This window comes from Symphalangus syndactylus, chromosome 19, assembly GCF_028878055.3.
Source record: "Symphalangus syndactylus isolate Jambi chromosome 19, NHGRI_mSymSyn1-v2.1_pri, whole genome shotgun sequence".
NCBI classification, from domain to species: Eukaryota; Metazoa; Chordata; class Mammalia; order Primates; family Hylobatidae; genus Symphalangus; species Symphalangus syndactylus.
The window spans coordinates 60,001,363-60,020,335 of NC_072434.2; positions in this window are offsets into that span (position 1 = coordinate 60,001,363).

The following is an 18,973-nucleotide window of genomic DNA, read 5'->3' on the forward strand; positions in this document are numbered from 1 at the left end:
AATTTGGGGGTGGCATATTTTTGTCTCCCACCACTCTTTGGGAAGAACATGGATTTTGTGGGGTAGAGGAGGTGGTTCAAGGGGATTCCTATTGTGTAGTTAGACAGAGTCAATGCTGCTGACACCTGAGTTACACTTTGGTCACATAGTCAGAGCCATTATGCCTTCTATAAAGCACAAATACATCTTTTACAAAAATCTTCATTGACTCCCTGAAGTGTCAAGATAGAATCTAAATTTCTTATCAGGGAACACATGATTGGCTTTCTGCACCACTGTCTCTTGCCATTTTCTCTTCAATCTCTAAACTGTCATTAGGTGTAGCTAATGAACATGTCCTAAGCTTGATTCTCTGTGCACAGATGCCCACCTCCTCTTCTTTGTCTTGATAAGGCCATATTTTGATAAATTTAAAAAAGTTTTTCCTTTCCTTTCACTCTTCCTGTGCCCTTCCTCCTTTTTTTATTCATCTGATATGTGAAACATCTTCTACTAATTCATCAAATTGGAAGTTAGAGGAAGTGGATTTTCATTTCTTTGAATAATATTTCATTGTATATGTGTCAAAATATCTGAATGGATGTGTAGCAAAACACACATCAGTGACGTGAGTTGGAGAAAATAACATTCATTGGGATTCTTGGGGGAAGCACATGTTTGGAAGAAACTCAGTAAGTATGCTTATGTAATTAGGATGGTACCTAAGTAATCAAACTCTAATTATGTATATTTGAAAAGACAATTACAATGCAACGTGGAAGTTATGTTGGAAAGGGTTTGCAGGAGGTCTTAAGGGATTACATAAAAAGGACTTTGACCTATTTTTAGACGCCAGAGAACTCCACTATTTTTGAACCCTAGGTCCCTGGATCCACAGGACACTGGAAGTTATCTTCCATATTTGCAGAAGTCAATAGAAACAACTCATTTAGTATAGCAGAGCTGCCCATGCTAATTAAAATGTCAAGTTTTTTGCTTTAGCCTGGAATTATAATTAGCGCACTCTGGAAATACTAGTTATCCCAAGCTGATTAGAAGCTTTGATCAGTAGTTATATCTTTGATGAATAAGACTCAACAAATGAATTAATTTACTTAAGTGAGGTTTGGTAAATAGAAAAATCTTTGAAAACATGAGGTCTCTGTGGAAATACAAGAAAAAAGGTGTTTAGTGCTAGGAAAAGCTCAGAAAATCTGTACTTAAGAACCTACTTTGTACCTTGAGAGCCACATAAAGAATGGCATTTGTTTATATGATAGTAATTTGCACATTTCAGCTGGGCTTTGCCTTTCCCAGAGTGGATTTGGTCCCCTTTTCACATTTGGCTCATTCCAAAGCATTGAGGCAAAGCTGCACCAACAAACACTTTACCTCATCGAAATGTCAGCTTCCCCAATTCTAATCCATAGAATAACCCTGTTTCCATTACACTGAGCAGCAACTCAAGGGAGACCTGTCTGATTAGCTTGCATTTTGTACTTGATTAACTTGGCAGTATGGTCAAGCTGCAAGAGAGTGCAAAAAGAAGAGACTTATCTGCTTGGTTTAACACAGAGGAGACTTACCTGCTTGGTTTATCTGCTTGCCATCACTATTAAGATGGATGAGGGTCAATGGCGTTGGGGCAGTAGCTATACCTTCTGCACCTGGGCCAGCAGTGACAGCCCCACTAACACTGACATATATATGAACACTCAGTTGTGTCCAGAATGTGACAATTTTTCTACCCAATCCCTTCAGTGCAGTTAAAACACAGACTTCAATAATAAATATAGAAATGTAGAGAAGGAGGATGTGAGGACTTGAAGGTTTTGGAGGTACTATTGAGGGATCAGCTTTCACTTACCTATGTGACCTGGGCAAGCCATCTCTCCCAGGCCTGCTTTCTTCTTCTATGAAGTGGGAATTCTAACAGCTATTTTGTTTTAAATTAATTTAGGTAAAGTCCCTTAGAGATAGACAGACGCTTTCTTAATATGTGAGCTTGCCTGACTGTGCCCAACTGCCATATTAAAAATGCCCACCCCCAACTCTCCTGGCCTCACTCTATATCTCCTCCTCATACACAGATATCTGCTCATTTCTCTAAGGAGAATGCCTACTTCTTAGACTTCTATTATGACTGCTGTGATACAGTGTAATTTCAAATTAATATTTATCTGTTTTTTGTTTCTCTGATTTAAGAAAAACCTGTCTATTTTATCGTCCTCCTGGTGAGTTCCATTTGCTTCTCTGCAGAGTGCAGGTGCAACTTTCATTTGTGACAATGGGAGCTCTTTCTTTGAAATCAATTGAAGGGAACCCCAGCTGGGGAAGAGAAGAGCATCAGGGAAAAAACAAAAGCAGAGACATTTGCTCTGCAAAATATTCCTGGCCCTTTGGCTCTTCCTTGGGCACTCCCTTGTGTGGGATGGCCCTCAGAGTGGGGCCAAAGTGGGAACAATCTCCCGGATCCTTTGGCCTTAGGACACTTTGAAATTTTTTGCTATAATTTTCCATATAATAGTACACATCCAGAGCAGATGGTAAAATCTTTAAAATGGTTTCACATCGATTATCTTGTGTCTCCTAGCAGCTCTTTGAAAGGAGACATGAAATTTTGGAGCTGAGAGGTAGCTGGAGGTCGTTTAGGTTAATATTTTTCTCTTGCAGCACAGGAAGCCCACCCTAGAGACGTTAACAGGTAAAGATCTGGGACCAGAACCACCTCTCCCTAGTTCTGATTCTGTGCCCTTTATTGAACAACACAGCCTTATCATCTGAGACAATTCCTCCCTCTCTCTACTTTCCATTAGGGAAAGGCACATTCTGACTTCTAGAGTTTGTTCTAAATTTTTTGCAGGCAATGGAACTGAGAGTTTTAAATTTCTTCTACATAAAAAAAAGGTTTTGATTAAGCAGTTCTTACTCCAAGATGTTCTGTCTTTTGACTGTGTTCCAGTGGTACTTTACCTAACCCAATTGAACCTTCAGTTCCTCATTTGTATCCTGAAGATGGGAAAATTATTTACTACTAGGGGAATGCGGGGAGGGTAGGTTTAGTAAACTGCCACTCATTCGAATTCCCCGTGGAGGTTTCTGACCAAGACATTTATACAATAAGGAAAAATAGCCAAAATGGGAACTAAGGAGCCGCTTTGTGGGTCAGAGGGGTATGGAGACAGGAGGCAGGAGGCAGTGTATGGAGCTGCCTACCCAAACTTGCTGACCTCAGGGAGCAGTTGTAACGTTTGATTGCATTAATGCAGGTAAACTCCTGAGGATATGGTAAGGGCTCACCACAATTTAGCTATTATTAATACCTTGTGCTCCTTATTTTCTAGAGAATTGGGATAACAGTCCAAGATTAATCCCATCATTCAGGGAGTACAAATATTTGATTCACACTGTGAAAGTGACTGCATAGATAAGATGAAATCTGTTTTTTTTTTTTTTTTTTTTTTTTTTGAGAGGGAGTCTTGCTCTGTCACCCAGGCTGGAGTATAGTGGCATGATCTCAGCTCACTGCAAGCTCCGCCTCCCAGGTTCACGCCATTCTCCTCCCTCAGCTTCCTCAATAGCTGGGACTACAGGTGCCTGCCACCATGCCCAGCTAATTTTTTATATTTTTAGTAGAGACAGGGTTTCACCGTGTTAGCCAGGATGGTCTCGATCTCCTGACCTCGTGATCCGCCCGGCTTGGCCTCCCAAAGTGCTGGGATTACAGGCGTGAGCCACCACGCCTGGCCCCAAGATGAAATCTTTACATTTTCTGCCAAGGGTCCAGTTTTGGTGTGCAGAAATGAAATGAAGGTGCAGGAATCTTTTCATTTTTATAGGTTGATACTAAGTCATGTATCAACATCTACAGTTTTAGCAGGTTTGCACTCAATAATAGTTTAGGTTTTTATTTCAGGAACTTTTTAAGGGTTTATCTCATGTTCTTCTCAGTGCCTTTGTACTAAAACACCTATTTTGTGTGTCTCTGGTTGATAATTCTAGGTTGGTAGAAAACTCTGCTTCCAATCAGAGCTATTAGTGCACTGACTTTAAGGTGCTCAAGTACTTTGTTAAGTTTTAGACATTTATTAAAAGATTCGGTGTTTCATGGCTCCACATATTTTCCCGATCTTGCCATCAAAGCAGCATGGAAAGAAATCTCTAAGAACACCTTATTGGGGCCAGATCACTGGGGTTCAATCAAAGCTCCACCACTTCCTTGCTCAGGAGTCCTTGGCCAGTTACTTAATCTGTGTTTACTTTAGTTTTCCTATCTGTAAAATGGAGGTAGTAATAGTATAACCTGATAGGATTAAATGAGTTAACATTCATGAAGCACTTAGAGGAGTGCCTAATGCTCATAGTAAACATTATGTAACTGTATACTGCTCCTATTAATTTATAGGAGTTAAGATCCTTCTCCATAATTCTCTATGGGAACCAGGTAATTTATACAACATGCTGTTACCTTAATTCCATGCTCTTCAGCAACGCGGGCTTGAGTCTTTTTATACATCATTGTTGAAAAGATGCTATAAGCTACAAGGAAATAACAAGCAGTTTTGGAAAAGAATAAAATAAAGAATAAGAAAAGAGAAAATAATGTAGTTGAAGAGTCAAGGAAGGCCTAAGACCCAGGACTTATTTCATTTTTTTTCCTGTAAAGTCGCAGTATGTGCAGGCTATCAGAGGAGCATGACATGTCAGAACTAGATTCTGAAACTAGAAATACCCTGGAGGTCAACACATCTATGTGCAATTGGACTGAACTGAAACCATCCAGGTAACAGTCAAATCTATTTTCATTTTTAGAGCAATGGTTTGTCTATTCTTGTGTTGTATAAAGTTTTACTAACCACTAAATAGTGAGATTGTATGTGATGTTTTCTTAAATGCTTCTTATTAATTTACTCCTATTTGCTCATCTGTGAAAATAAAAGACTCCTGTTTAGCACCAAAACCATACATGTTTTTATATTCTTGAGTTCTAATTACTTCACTCACCTTTGGACTAAGAATCTTTATTCCAGCACAAGTTTATTTTTAGATGAATAATGCTATTATTCCTTAGAGATTATTCATTTACTTTGGATTCCAGTCTGTCTCAAGAAATGGAATATCAAATCCTGAAGGTATCAGCAATGTAAAAAGTGTCATTGATTAGGCTGTTTATTAATTACCAGAGCCAGGCATGGTGGTTAAGTACTTGGTCTTGGGAGTCAGATGTATGAGTTTCAAACCCAACAGTTGAGTGATACTAAATAACTAGGTTGTGTGGCTCTGTTTTCTCATGTCACAATGGTGATAAGACCGCCAAATGAGATAGAAAGGAGAGGTCTCTGTACAACGCCTGGCACAAAGTGAGCATTTCTCGTCAGCAGGCAGGCTAAACACAAACCCACCTGTGTCCCTCTCCTGCTGAATCTGCCTTCAATGGCTTCTCATTGCTGCTGGAATTACCACCAAACTCCTTTCCGTGGCCTACAAGCCCCTGTGTACTCTAGACCCTGCTCACTTGCTTTGGTCATCCTAGTCTACTGTGTTTCACTGGATGACTTTCTGTTGCTCCAACAACCCCATTCTTTCTTGCCTCAGGAATTGGCCATTTTCTCTACTTGGAAAGCTTTTATTCCTGCTCTTAATATGATAGGATCTTTCTCACCTTCATGCGTAACATCTTTCTGTTTCCTTCGATGCCTACCTTACAATCTGTAATCCATATTTACTTGTTTACTTGCTTACTGTTTGTCTCTTGCTTCTCTCGTGATGATTAATAGAAGTAGGAATCTTCTCTACCTTGTTCATTGTTGTATCTTCAGCACCAAGAAGAATACCTTGAACATAATAAGGACTCAGTAATATTCTCAACTAAATATTTTTAGACTATTTAATATTCAGTAAATAATATTTTTAATTTGCTAAATATTATATTATAATTTCCTACATTAAAATATCTCATCCTTTGTCATATATTGTAGGATTATCTACACAATAATTGGAACACAGTATAATGCCTCTTTGCTATTGTAACAATTCACAGTGAGACTTATTTCCAAGGCTGTTAAGAAAAGCCAAGGATGGAAACTCTTAGCTGGGCAGCTATTTGAATTAGATTTAAGTAACTGAACTTCCAAAGCACATGAGTAATCTGGGCAGATAAGGTTAACAATTATATTTCTAATGATATCTAGAACCAAGTAGTGCCATAATATTTCTAACTATATTTAGAACCAGGTGATGCCAATGATTTGGCATGCATAGATACAACTAAGTATTTATGCATTAGCTGAATACTTGGCGGGCTTATTTTATGCGTATTTTTAGTAAGTGTATTTAACTAAAGAGGCAAGTGAATTTATATGCTGTGTTTAGGTTTAATTATAGTGCCTAAATACTAGATTTTTTTTAGGGTATGATATAGAGGCAAGAGAATTAGAGAGAGCTTTAGACCTAAAAGAGCAATGATTTACTTCCAGCATTGCCATTTGCGAGCTGCATGAACTAAGATAAGTCACATCATCTCATGAAGTCTCAGCTTTCTCATCTATACAAGTAGGATACATATAATAAAATTGTTGTAGGAATTAAACTGAATAATGGATAGAAATGTTCTTGGCACACAGTAGTTTTCCTTTAGTAAGTTGACAGAGGAAAACTGGTGGGTTTGACTCTGTATTTCTTATTAATGGCAAGTTTTCCTCTTTTATTGTAATGTCTTGCATGTTGTTTTTCATTTGACTACAAACTACCTCTTGACCAAGGAAATAAAACAAAGCTCAAACACCATATAGAAACAAAAATAATTTATTAGTTTTTATTGCATCAGTGTGACCTTTGGAAACTGACTAAAGCCCAGTTAACTTAGGAACTGATGTAATTCTTCGGATAACAAACAGATCTATTAATTAATGCTGTGGAGATTTCCTGCTGTAAGAGAATGTAGTAAGCTCTGTACATGAGATAGGACACTCTAGAATTATCCCCTGAGCTTTCATCCACCTAGAGATTTCAATATTGTTTTCAAAGCCAAATGATTTGTATGCCTTGATATTTGCCTATAGACTTACCTCTTGTTTTCCTTGCCCCTTTAGCGTAGCTTAGGGATTTTTCATTTTTGTGTTCATAAGACTACTGTGCAGAATTGTGCATGTTATTCATTTATACTATGATTTAGGTAAATTCAAGGGATTTTTCAAGGGCAGCTATGATTATACACCATTATGGCCTTATCTTCTGAGAGGTAATAATTAACTTGCTCAACCCTGATCTTCTAAAAGTTGGCCTTCTATTAAAAAAATTGTTCTTCCGGGTCACTGTGCCAATCTAAAAAAAAAAAAAAACTGTTCTTCCATGAATTTCCATGCAAACCAGCTTTGGACTGATGCTTAAGATGATCAATCCTAGTCAACTGCCAGTAGGGACATCAGCCTCCTATTCCCACACCATCATGTTAGGAAGATGCTAGAGTACTTTAAACACTGAATGCTTATGATGGAAATACAATTTTGCAGCCAAGGGTCTGTCAATTCATATTGCTATTGTATATTGGCCTTTGAAGAACCAGAGAAATGGCATGCTTCTCTAATCATGCAGTGTAAGATTCTTATAGCCCAATTGTTGGGGGTCCCTCTCATAGGATCTGATCTTTAGGCCTGCTAGATTTCTATGTGCAGCTCTAGCAGGTCTGCTAAATGGGATGACTGGACATTGGCACAGCTTTTGTGATATTCATTGACTTAGGGTACAAATTTCTTCATAAGACATTACTGTATTAATCTCTCATCATGTGTCCACCTCCATCCCACTAAAATCTTGATAAATGAAGTAGTAAATATAAATGAATTCTACCCATTTGTAAATTTTATTTTAAAAATTTTGAAGATAGATAAAAAATGTTCTGATATTTCCTTGATCTCTTTTCCAACAGGATTAGAAAGTGGTTAAGGAAGATTTAAGACTGAAATATTAAATCTTGTTTTTTCAGCTTCTAGTGCCTTTCCGTCTACGTTGCTATATTATTAAAATCCAGTCCATCTTATCCCTATCGTGTAATTAGGTTTTGTTGGATCAAAGTAGTGGTAACAGCAACAACAACAATTTGAACACCATTTTCCAAGTACTTGTTACTAGCACTTCAAAATATTATCTTATTTAATTCTCATAACCACCCTCAGAAGAACCTGTTACTCTCTGTGTTTCACAAGTGAGTAAATTGAAACTCAGAGAGGGCAAGGAACTTGTCCATGGATACAAAGCAAATAGATGGTCAGTCTTTGAATTAAACCCAAATCTGTCTGACTCCAAATCCAAAGCTCTAAAAAAAGATGATCTCTTTTCCACTCTGTAGTAAAAGCATTACCCAGATCTGCCATCTCCCTCAAATCTCTATGTCTCTTGTCCTCAATATTTTGCGAAGCCTACTTCATATAATGAAGCTTATGTTTTATTTTTTCTTTAAATATGTGAGTCATTGCCTATGTAGTACTGATCAAATATTTTTTTTTCCCTCTTAGAACAGTGTATCTTAATACTTCAGTCATACAACAGAACTATCATCAGCAATAAATTTATTTATGAGTTCACTTACAAAAATATTTCTCAAAACATTAAAGATACACTTTTTTATATATTTTAAATTCTGGGATATATGTGCAGAACGTGCAGGTTTGTTACATAGGCATACACGTGCCATGGTGGTTTGCTGCAGCCATCAACCCGTCATCTACATTAGATATTTCTCCTAATGCTATCCCTCCCCTAGCCCCGCACCCCCAGAAGGCCCCTTATAGGATTGGTTTACCTGATTTCTATGCTCGCTATACTTTTGAAGCAGCAGACTAGATGTGAAAGCACATTGAGGGAGGCTGGAAGTGGTAGATGACAACACTTTTATCCTACTCAAAATAAAAGTTTATTTCAGTTTTTATATTTTCTTGACAAGTGAGGAAGGTAACAGAAAAAAATAACAGCAGCTGACACAAAAATGTAAATTTGGCAAATAAGTAAATAGTTCTGTCAATCTCAGGGGACCCTAGGGTGTGATTATATTGTAGTACATTATAGAGTCTGCTGTTTATATTGATGATTTTGAGCCATTATATTCCGTATAAATGCTCTCTTTAAAATAGTATGCTTTGGTTATAAACTAGATTGAATAGTAAACATTTTTGTGATTGTGAGAATAAACTGAAAGTTAGAAATCCATCATTTGGAAAGACATAGTCTCCAACGGGTCCCTGCTTTGCTCTGGTAGAGTGTATCAAATCCCATGAATATCAGAATCTACCACTTAATTTACTTCCAAAGTATTTTGGAGTAGTTAATGGATATAATGTCAGTTTTCTCTCTTTAGTTGGTTTGACTGCATGTTCCTCTCTTCTCTAGAGTGGGAGTGTATGGGATTTGGAGTAGTTCAGGTAAATATGAATCCCAGCACAGTGGCCTTGGGCAGAATTTTCACCTCCCTTTACTAGAGTGTGGTAGCTACACACATATGTATATATGTATGTGTGTTTACATATATATGTATGTATGTGTGTACATACACACATACACAGACATATATTTGCTAAACATGTTTTTCCCACTTAGTGTGGTAACTGAAGTCTTCTTTTCTGTAGGAAACTCTTCGTGTGACTTTGTTGAGTCTGCAATACCCTCTCACTGTATGGGTGGCACATGACTTGTGGCACGTGACTCAGGCCTTGTCAGGGTACCCCATTCAAGTGATTGGTCCAGGTATGAGTATATGATCCAAGTCAAACCAATCCTCAAGACTTTTCTCTAGAATTACCAGGAAAAAGGCACCCTTTCACCCCACTGGGATATCCAGCTGTAAGAACGATGTTAGCATGGAACTTTAGTGGTCATTTTTAATACACGCAGAGAGAGCCTATCTGAGAATAACACCAACACATGGGAAAGAGAGCTGATAAATGAAGCCATAGAAATATGATGATAATCTTGAATTTGTGGACTCAGCCAGAACTGAAGGCAGCCCTGTAGACTTCCCAGGTATATGAACCAACTAAATTAAGTTGGATTTCTGGGAATTGCACCCCCAAAACTCCTTATGTCTATATTCCCTAAGCTTTGGTTTTCTAATCATAAAATGAAGATTGAGTAAGATTTTGATAAAACTAAACTGTATATGTAAACTACACAGTCCACAATAAATGAACTCTGAATTCAACAGCAAACAAGCTCTCAGATTTTCTCCATAACAGACCCTCTCACTTCGGCTCCTCTCCCTGGCTCCCAGCTGATAGCTACGATTCTGGCTTTTCCTGGATGGCTTACTTGACTGTGGGCTGCTTTTCCCTAGCAGAGTTGGTCAGGGAGCCTCCTCCTGCTCTTGGCAGGCACACGTTCTTAAGAAGAAATGGTCTCTGTCCTGCCGTGCACTGAAATTGTGAAAGATCTCACCTAGGGAAGACAGCAATTCTCTCAAGAATTCCTAAGAAGACCACGTTTAAAGCACCAATGAGCTGATTTTGGTCCTGGTTCAGGAACATCTGGAGGAGCAGCTGTGGATGACAAGAACGTGTTTATCTCTTTTGAAAAGTGGTGAACAGGCAAGGTCCTTAGGGAGTGCTGCCCGGCAAAATAGAGGTCTGTTCCCATCATCCAAATTTGAGGTGGAAAATAATTGAGTAAAAACACAGCTTGTTTTTAAATCAAGTAGCCTAAAGCCTAATGAATTGGGAAGGTAGAAAAAGAGAACTGAAATTATTCAAGCCATTTGCCTTTGTGCCTCCCATCCACTGCTAATATTGTAATAGTAAGGATCTATAAAGTCTATCAGCATTGATCTCAACATTTTCTCCACTGGCAAAACCTAAGCCTCTTCCTTATTTTAGGAAGATTAATTCCTTTGGGGTTGTATTTGGGAGATGGTATTATTGATGACTTGAAAAAGTCCCCAGAATTTACTATACCTCTTACAAGTAGGTTTTTTTTTCTTTCTTTCTTTTGGCAAGATTGAAAAGACTGGACAATGACTTTTTCACAAATGAATTCAGTAGCTTGGGCTTCAACCTTATAAATTTATGATCATGGCTTTTAAAAGAATTTTTTTTAAAAGTGCCTGTCCTCGTATTTCCCAAAACTAGTAAAAATAAAAGTTAAGTATTTATGATACTTGGAAAAAAAAAGAAGACAAGTTGCAATTTTATAGTCTAAACTCTGACTGTAATAGCCATGTATTTTTATTCTTGCAGTCAAGTCACCGAGGGCTTTTTTCCCCTCATCATAAACAGATGAAGCTTCAAGAAAATCAAGAGGAATTGGAATCTGGTAATAAATGAACTGTAGCCATGTTATATTAATTATTATTACTCATTTTCTAATATTCCTTTGTGGGGAGACTTTACAAAAAATCAATTCTAGACTACTTATCAATGGTAGCGGAAAGGAGAAATTCAGTCTATTTTTAAGAGGGAGAAAAATCCTTGCAAAACATATGGGTTTAGCTTTATAGGAAACAGTTTCTAGACAAACATAGATGAATGATTTAACAGCAGCAGGGCATCCATTTATATAAATACTAAACTGTGGGACTCAAAAAAACAAACTCAAAGAAAAACATTATTAATCAGCTTGAGTTTTCCCCCCCATCAACATTCTGAAAGAACAAACAGAACAACATTAAGGAACACTTTCAACAAGAACAGCAAGCAAGACACAGTTTAGTGTTGCCCTGGATAAAACTTTCCAGAGTTTCAGGAAACTTCTCTTAGCCGTTCTTCATTTTCATGCATAATATATGTGAAAATAGTCAAATACCAAAATGCTCTAACGTCCTAATTGTTTTCTCTTTAAAATACTGCCTGTTTAACTTCCTGTTGACCCAACAATTATGCTGCACCCCCTTATTAAATAAAAGTAGGTTTTAAAAATATACCTGATTTAGAGTATAGTTCACACACCAATATTTAAAGTGTCTTTTTTTTGTAGAAAGATAACATAAAAAGTCTTAGCTAAAGATGTTATATTAATTAAATATACAAAGTGAAGTGCAGATTTAAGATGCTTTTCTGAATAACCTAGGCCTGAAAAACTTTCACCTAAAATAGGCAGGACATTGGAAGAGAATAGCTTTTGTTCCTTGATTTATCACTGTAATTTTCTTCACCTAATGCAGTGTAAGTCCAAATCTGTGTAAAAGTAGCTACTCTGAGAGTCACATGACACTCTGGCACCCATTGGAAAATGTTCAGCACATCACACCCTACCATGCAGAGGGGAGGATCACATGGCTGAATCTCTCTTCAGCCAATCATTTTTGTACTCTTTTTCTTTAGATGGTTTTGCCTACGTGAATCGAAATTCATGGCAGAGTTGAGATGAGGCAGGGAATGAAAACAAAACTGTCTACATTCTCCTAAATAATATTATTGACCATGCAGTTAATGTACTTAGATTATTAGGTGACCAATGTTAATTTGTATCTCTATTTGAGTGTCTCTTACATGTCTTTGATAGTGTTAAATGTTGTATTTAACTGTAGTTTTCAATGCCAAAGATGCCTTTTGCTGTATTCTTCTAAATAACTAGATATAAGTGCATTTTAAAAGTTCAGTAAACTGTAATAGCTAATTTCTCAAACACGCTTAATGTGCACTTATAAAAATGTAACCCATATTCATAAAAGTTTCAATACAAATAGTTACATTAAAAATAGCTTCTTAATGAGACTATCACTTTTAGTATTTAGTAAACTTTCTACATTAGAGATTCATATGACTTAACATCGCTAACAACAGATAATCTTGTGTGTGAGTATACCTGTGTGTGTTGTAGACCCCTTTAGAAAAACTAAGCATTCTAATTGGCTTAGTTTATATTACTTTTATGATTACTTTTACACTGACTCTTCACAACATTTAATAAACAATCATTTATCTGCCATTAGTAATCCTAGTTACAGGCATTTTTAGCTATTTGAGAATTTGTTATTAACGGGGTTTCGTAAACTATTACAGAGGAATTCTTTGGAGAATGAGATTACTTTTCTGTTTTTTTCTTGGATGACGAAAAATAATTAGCAACTTTTCGTAGTCAAATAGCTAGCTTTTTAAAAGTGTTTAAGTCGTTACGGTTTGTGCACAGCTTAAAATACCACCTAAACAACATTATAATTAACAGTGGAACATTTTAAAAAATCACTCTATTTACTTGCAATCTTCTCTTTCAACAAGCTTTTTATTTTTCTGAACTTCTAATCCTATCTATATTTTTATAACATTTTAAGCAGTTTGAATTATAAAACATGAATTTGTAAGGTATATAAATATATATACCTGTTATACATAATATATATGTATACACATATATATGCATTGTATTTTTTAAATAATTTTTTATTTTTTAATTTATTTTATTTACTTATTTATTTATTTATTTATTTATTTTTGAGACGGAGTGTGACAGCGCATGTTGGTGTGCAGTGGCGCAATCTCAGCTCACTGCAACCTCTGCCTCCTGGGTTCAAGCCATTCTCCTACCTCAGCCTTCCCAGTAGCTGGGATTATAGGCGCGTGCCACCAAGCCTGGCTAATTTTTGTATTTTTAGTAGTGGCCTCCCAAAGTGCTGGGATTATAGATGTGAGCCCCAGCACCCGGCCTACGTTATATTGAAAGTACACTCCTGTTGTTACTGTGGGTTGTTGGGTTTTCAGCTTTGGTTTTTTGCAGTGCTTTAGTCTGTGCTTTTTGGATATCTACATTTATACATGGAAAATAAATGTGAGTTTTGGGGCATTAACATTTTTGTTTTAAACTAGAAAACATCTGAAAACAAAATAGCCCTTTTTGTTACTTCACCTTAATTTCTACATTTTCTGATCATAAGGATGAAATATGGTTTGACAAACAGAAAGTTGGATGAAAACAAGTATTGTGATTTTTTGGTCTTATGAACTTCTGCTAGTAATTGAATGTAGCCCTGAACACGAACTTATATCTATACTATTCCTATCCTGGCTATTCTGGTGCACACTGAAGAATTTAATCATGTCAGTTGTCTGTTTCTTGAGTTTTCATTTGAGGAAATCAAACAAAGGAGAGAACATTAAACAGAGACATGCTCTAATCCTGACGTTAATTAGCTGTGGAGCCCAAACATGCAATTAATTAGTAGCTCGTTTTTGCCTCTACTAATAATTTTCTGCATGTTCATTATGCATTAAGCACTGTGCCAAATACTTTACCTATGTTTTCTCCTTTAATTCTCCTAGTGAGCCTTCAGTGTAAGTCCCATTTTGCAGATAAAGAAACAAATTTCCTAGAGATTGGGCCCTTGCCCAAAGACACTTAACTTTATGAAGCTCTGCAGTAGAACCATGGTTTGAGTCCAGGCATTCTGACTCCATAGCAGATACATGTAACCGCTAAATTGCCTTTTACTCAAGAATAAAAAGTTTGATAAACTCTCAACTGTTGGTGGGCACGGTGGCTCATATCTGTAATCCCAGCACTTTGGGAGGCCAAGGCAGGTCAGGAGTTTGAGACCATCCTGGCCAATATGGTGAAACCTGGTCTCTACTAAAAATACAAAAATTAGCCAGGCATGGCGGTGCACGCCTGTAGTCCCAGCTGCTCAGGAGGCTGAAGCAGGATAATTGCTTGAACGCGGGAGGCAGAGGTTGTAGTGAGCCGAGATTGCGCCACTGCACTCCAGCCTGGGCGACAGAGTGAGACTCCATCCCAAAACAAAAACAAATAAACAAACAAAAAACAATGAAAAAATCCTCTCAACTATTGAAAAGATCTTATTTCTGTCATTGTCCAGGGATTTAAATTTCAACATCAAGACCATTAGTCTGGTAAGTGTATTCCTGAGCCTATGATAGAGGTGTCTTGTTTCTTTTGACATTAAGGTTTTGTGCATACAGTATTTTGCATGATTATGCATAAAACATACTGATATATCTTGTATATCAGGCCTATGATATGGTCCTTCACCATCTGCTTAAGAGATTAAATTTCTTTCTTGCAGGACCCTGGGTATATCTGGAGGAAACTGAATTCAAATATTGCTCGGTTTTCTCTGTGTAAATGACTCAAAGATTTATGAAACAAAAGAGAAGATAACACAGATACTGCTCTTGTTATGTTATTACCAAAGCACTATGGCTACATACTCAGCGTTTGCTACAAATGATGGAGCTGGCCCAATATAGTGGAGGTCTCAGGGCCTGTGTTATATGGCATGTCCAGTACCAGGAGTGACAGCAAGGGACAGGTAGACCATTCCTCCCAGGGTGAGCTGATAATAGTTAAATCATTATTTGCAGCTAGTCTAGAGTCTAGAGCCATCTAAGGAAACATTATTATCTGAGACTGTCATGGCATCAGTGAAAAACAAAGCAATAATTTATCTGTAACTACTGAGAAGGTGGAAATGCAATATAACAATAACTAGTCCTACATAGGACATAGTTACATATATTACAAAAGAGTTTACTCTCCGTGAATAAACTTTTTCTTTCTTTCCTCTTTTCTTTCTTTCTTTCTTTCTTTCTTTCTTTCTTTCTTTCTTTCTTTCTTTCTTTCTTTCTCTTTCTTTCTTTCTCTCTTTCTTCTCTTTCTTTCTTTCCTTCTTTCTTTCTCTTTCCTTCTTTCTTTCTTTCCTTCTTTCTCTTTCTTTTCTTTTCTTTTCTTTTCTTTTCTTTTCTTTTCTTTTCTTTCCTTTCCTTTCCTTTCCTTTCCTTTCCTTTTCCTTCTTCTTTTTTTTTTGACAGAGTATCACTCTGTCGCCCAGGCTGTAGTGCAGTGGCACAATCTCGGCTCACTGCAATCTCCGGCTCCCAGGTTCAAGTGATTCTCCAGCCTCAGCCTCCTGAGTAGCTGGGATTACAGGCACTTGCCACCACACCCAGCTAATTTTTGTATTTTTTAGTAGAGATGGGGTTTCACCATCTTGGCCAGGCTGGCCTCGAACTCCTGACCTGAGGTGATCCACCCGCCCTGTTCTCCTAGAGTGTTGGGAATACAGGCGTGAGCCACCGCACCCAGCCAGATAAAAGTTCTTTTTAACTAAGGACTAAAATTGGCAAAATGTGTTAGTATTGCTTGGGCAAATTGTGCTTCATGTTTTTTATCTATATTGTGCTCCTTCTTTGAGATGTTGTGCTAGTAAGTTTGTCTTTTGTGGCTGAAAGACAGGTGTCATCCAATTATATCAAAGCTAATGAACTCCCTGGAGACAACCAAATCAACTGGAAAAGCTTTCAAAATTATGGATGAATTGTCTTTCTCAAAGTGCAAGTTTTTCAAAAAATAACTAATGAAGAGGTGTTCACTGGCTAGAAATAGAATAAATTTAACTAGAAATGACAATATAAATTTCTTAAAATATCCTCACGATATGCTGCATTTAGGTATTATTAATTTCCATTGTGATTAATCTCTCTGCTTGATTCTGTTTACACAACTTAAAAATGTGTCTACCTGAGGGATCATGATAATTATCCCAGAACCATCTGCCCTTTTGTGTCTTCAGCGTTGGACGGTGGCATGCCTTAGCATTTTAAGTTATTTAATTTCTAATTAATGAGAAAATTTGAAAACCAACATAGATTGTATAGTACATTTTATAATTCAAATAACAGTATACATAATTATGGAACATATTTTTCAATGTCTCAAGAATGTAAACACCCAGGGCAAAAGAAAATCAAATAAAAACATTAACCTCTTGTGGAGAGACCTCGCTAAGAAACAATCTAAGAATTTATTATGTGATTCATGAAAGATTTACTGTGAATTGTCAATTTGACTTACTACGTACAGGGAACATGGCACTGGGTTACAAAGGAGGGGGTTAGGAGGCACTCGACATTAAGACTATAAGAAATACTATAGGCCAAGTGTGGTGACTCACGCCTGTAATCCCAGCACTTCGGGAGGCCAAGGCGGGCGGATCACGAGGTCAGGAGTTCGAGACCAGTCTGGCCAACATGGTGAAACCCCGTCTCTACTAAAAATACAAAAGTTAGCTGGGCGTGGTGGCACTTTCCTGTAGTCTCAGCTACTTGGGAGGCTGAGGCAGAAGAATCACTTGAACCCGGGAGGCGGAGGTTACAGTGAGCTGAGATCGTGCCACTGCACTCCAGCCTGGGTGACAGAGCGAGACTCCATCTCAAAAAAAAAAAAAAAAAAGAAAAAAGAAAATTGTACTTGCTCACAAGTAGCTTATTATTTTAGGTCAGCAACTGAAATATTGGCAAAACGCAATGAAACATTGTTTCACATATAAAGCTGAAATCACAAACTATTAAATGTGGCATTTACTTCACAATAGTGTTGCATTAACTTGTGAACAATTTCTTCCTTGGTATCTCTTATGACTAGTAGTAGGGATGTATAAAAACCGCATCAAGGTAAGATACTAAAGTTGTCTTGGTAAATTCTTCAGCTTTAGATAGCTCTTAAACTGGCTTGGGTTGACTGGGAAGCAATCAAATAGGAGAGTAAGTAGTTTAATTTACTAGACAGTGTGACTGAAACAAGGACTATATTTCTCTCTCTTCTCTCTCTCTCTTTCTCTCTCTCTCTCACTTCCCCCAGTCATTATTATTGAGCCATCCATATTTTGTTGTATAGAAATATATTTTATCTAGATCAACATGGATTCAGTACAGATATATCCATTGTCAACATTTCCTTTCTCTTCATTTTCCCTCTAATTTAGACCTAAAACTTTGGCTTAGCTATAGGAAAATGGGTTTGGCTATAGAAAAGAAAGTGTTTTCATATTCCTTCCATGTCCATGTTTGAAAATGAAGTCTAGTATATAATATAGTGAAAAATACCCTAGATTGCATATTGGTAGTATAGGTTCTAATTTCAGGTTTCCTTACAAGTAGCCACTAATTAGCAGGGTGACTATGGAAAAGTTGCATAACCACTTTTTGGTGTGGGTTTGTAGAATCGAGGAGGTTTAATCAGGTAACTTCTAAGGCTTCTATCACTGCTGTGATCTGTGCCTTTATGCATTTATTGGGCTAGTCCTCTGATAGACTTCATTGATAATTGGACATTGCCTTTGTCCTCAAGGCATATATAATCTAATCACAGTAGGAAGATGGGATTGATATCACTAGGCTATTAGAAAAAATATACAAATCCAATTGATCCATTTTTATTCTCATCTTGTTTTATTTTCCATGGGCTTTGTAAAGAGCTGTCTCTTCCTTTTTTTGAAAACACTCTACTTGTGGCTCCCAGGACACCAGAATCACCTAGCTTTTCTCCTACATCAGTCTCCTTCTCATTTCTTTGCTTCCTTCTTTACATTGCTAAATATTTTTATTACCTTGTCTTCTATTTTTATTTGCATACTTTATATATGATCTTATTGGTATTCATGCCTTTAAATGTTATCTATATTCTGCTGTTTGCCACATCTATAGGTTTAGATTTTTCCTTTAAGTTCTGGTTTATATTCCAAACTAATTACTTGATTGCTTCATTTCATAGAAGCTTTAATTTTAACATATTATAAACTGAACTCTTGATTTCTCTACTCTTTCCACCTTCAGTCCTCTTAGTAAATAGTAAGGCCATTTTTTTCATTTATTCGTTGGAGTCTTAATGGTTTTCCTATCAATTTATACAGATCTTCATATTTTAAAAAGACTAACATTTTCTACCTGTCATATAGGCTGAAAGTCTTTTTCCCTAGGCTTTTGTTTGTGGTTGTTATTTTTGTGTTTCAAATTCTAGATTTAAATCATTCATTGAACAACGATTATCATTCACTTAAGGCAGTACGATTAATAAATAAAAGAAGAAAAAGAGCATTATTAACAATAAAAGTAAAATGGATTTTTAAAATTATTAAGTAGCATATATTGTTTACTAGCAAAATATTTAAATGAATCCAATGTTGTAGAACACAAAGTGAAACTGATACTTTAAATTCTTCTTGGTAGTTTAAACTTGCTCAACACTGTTAGAAAAAATGTTAGTGTTAGCCATCAAAACTTTA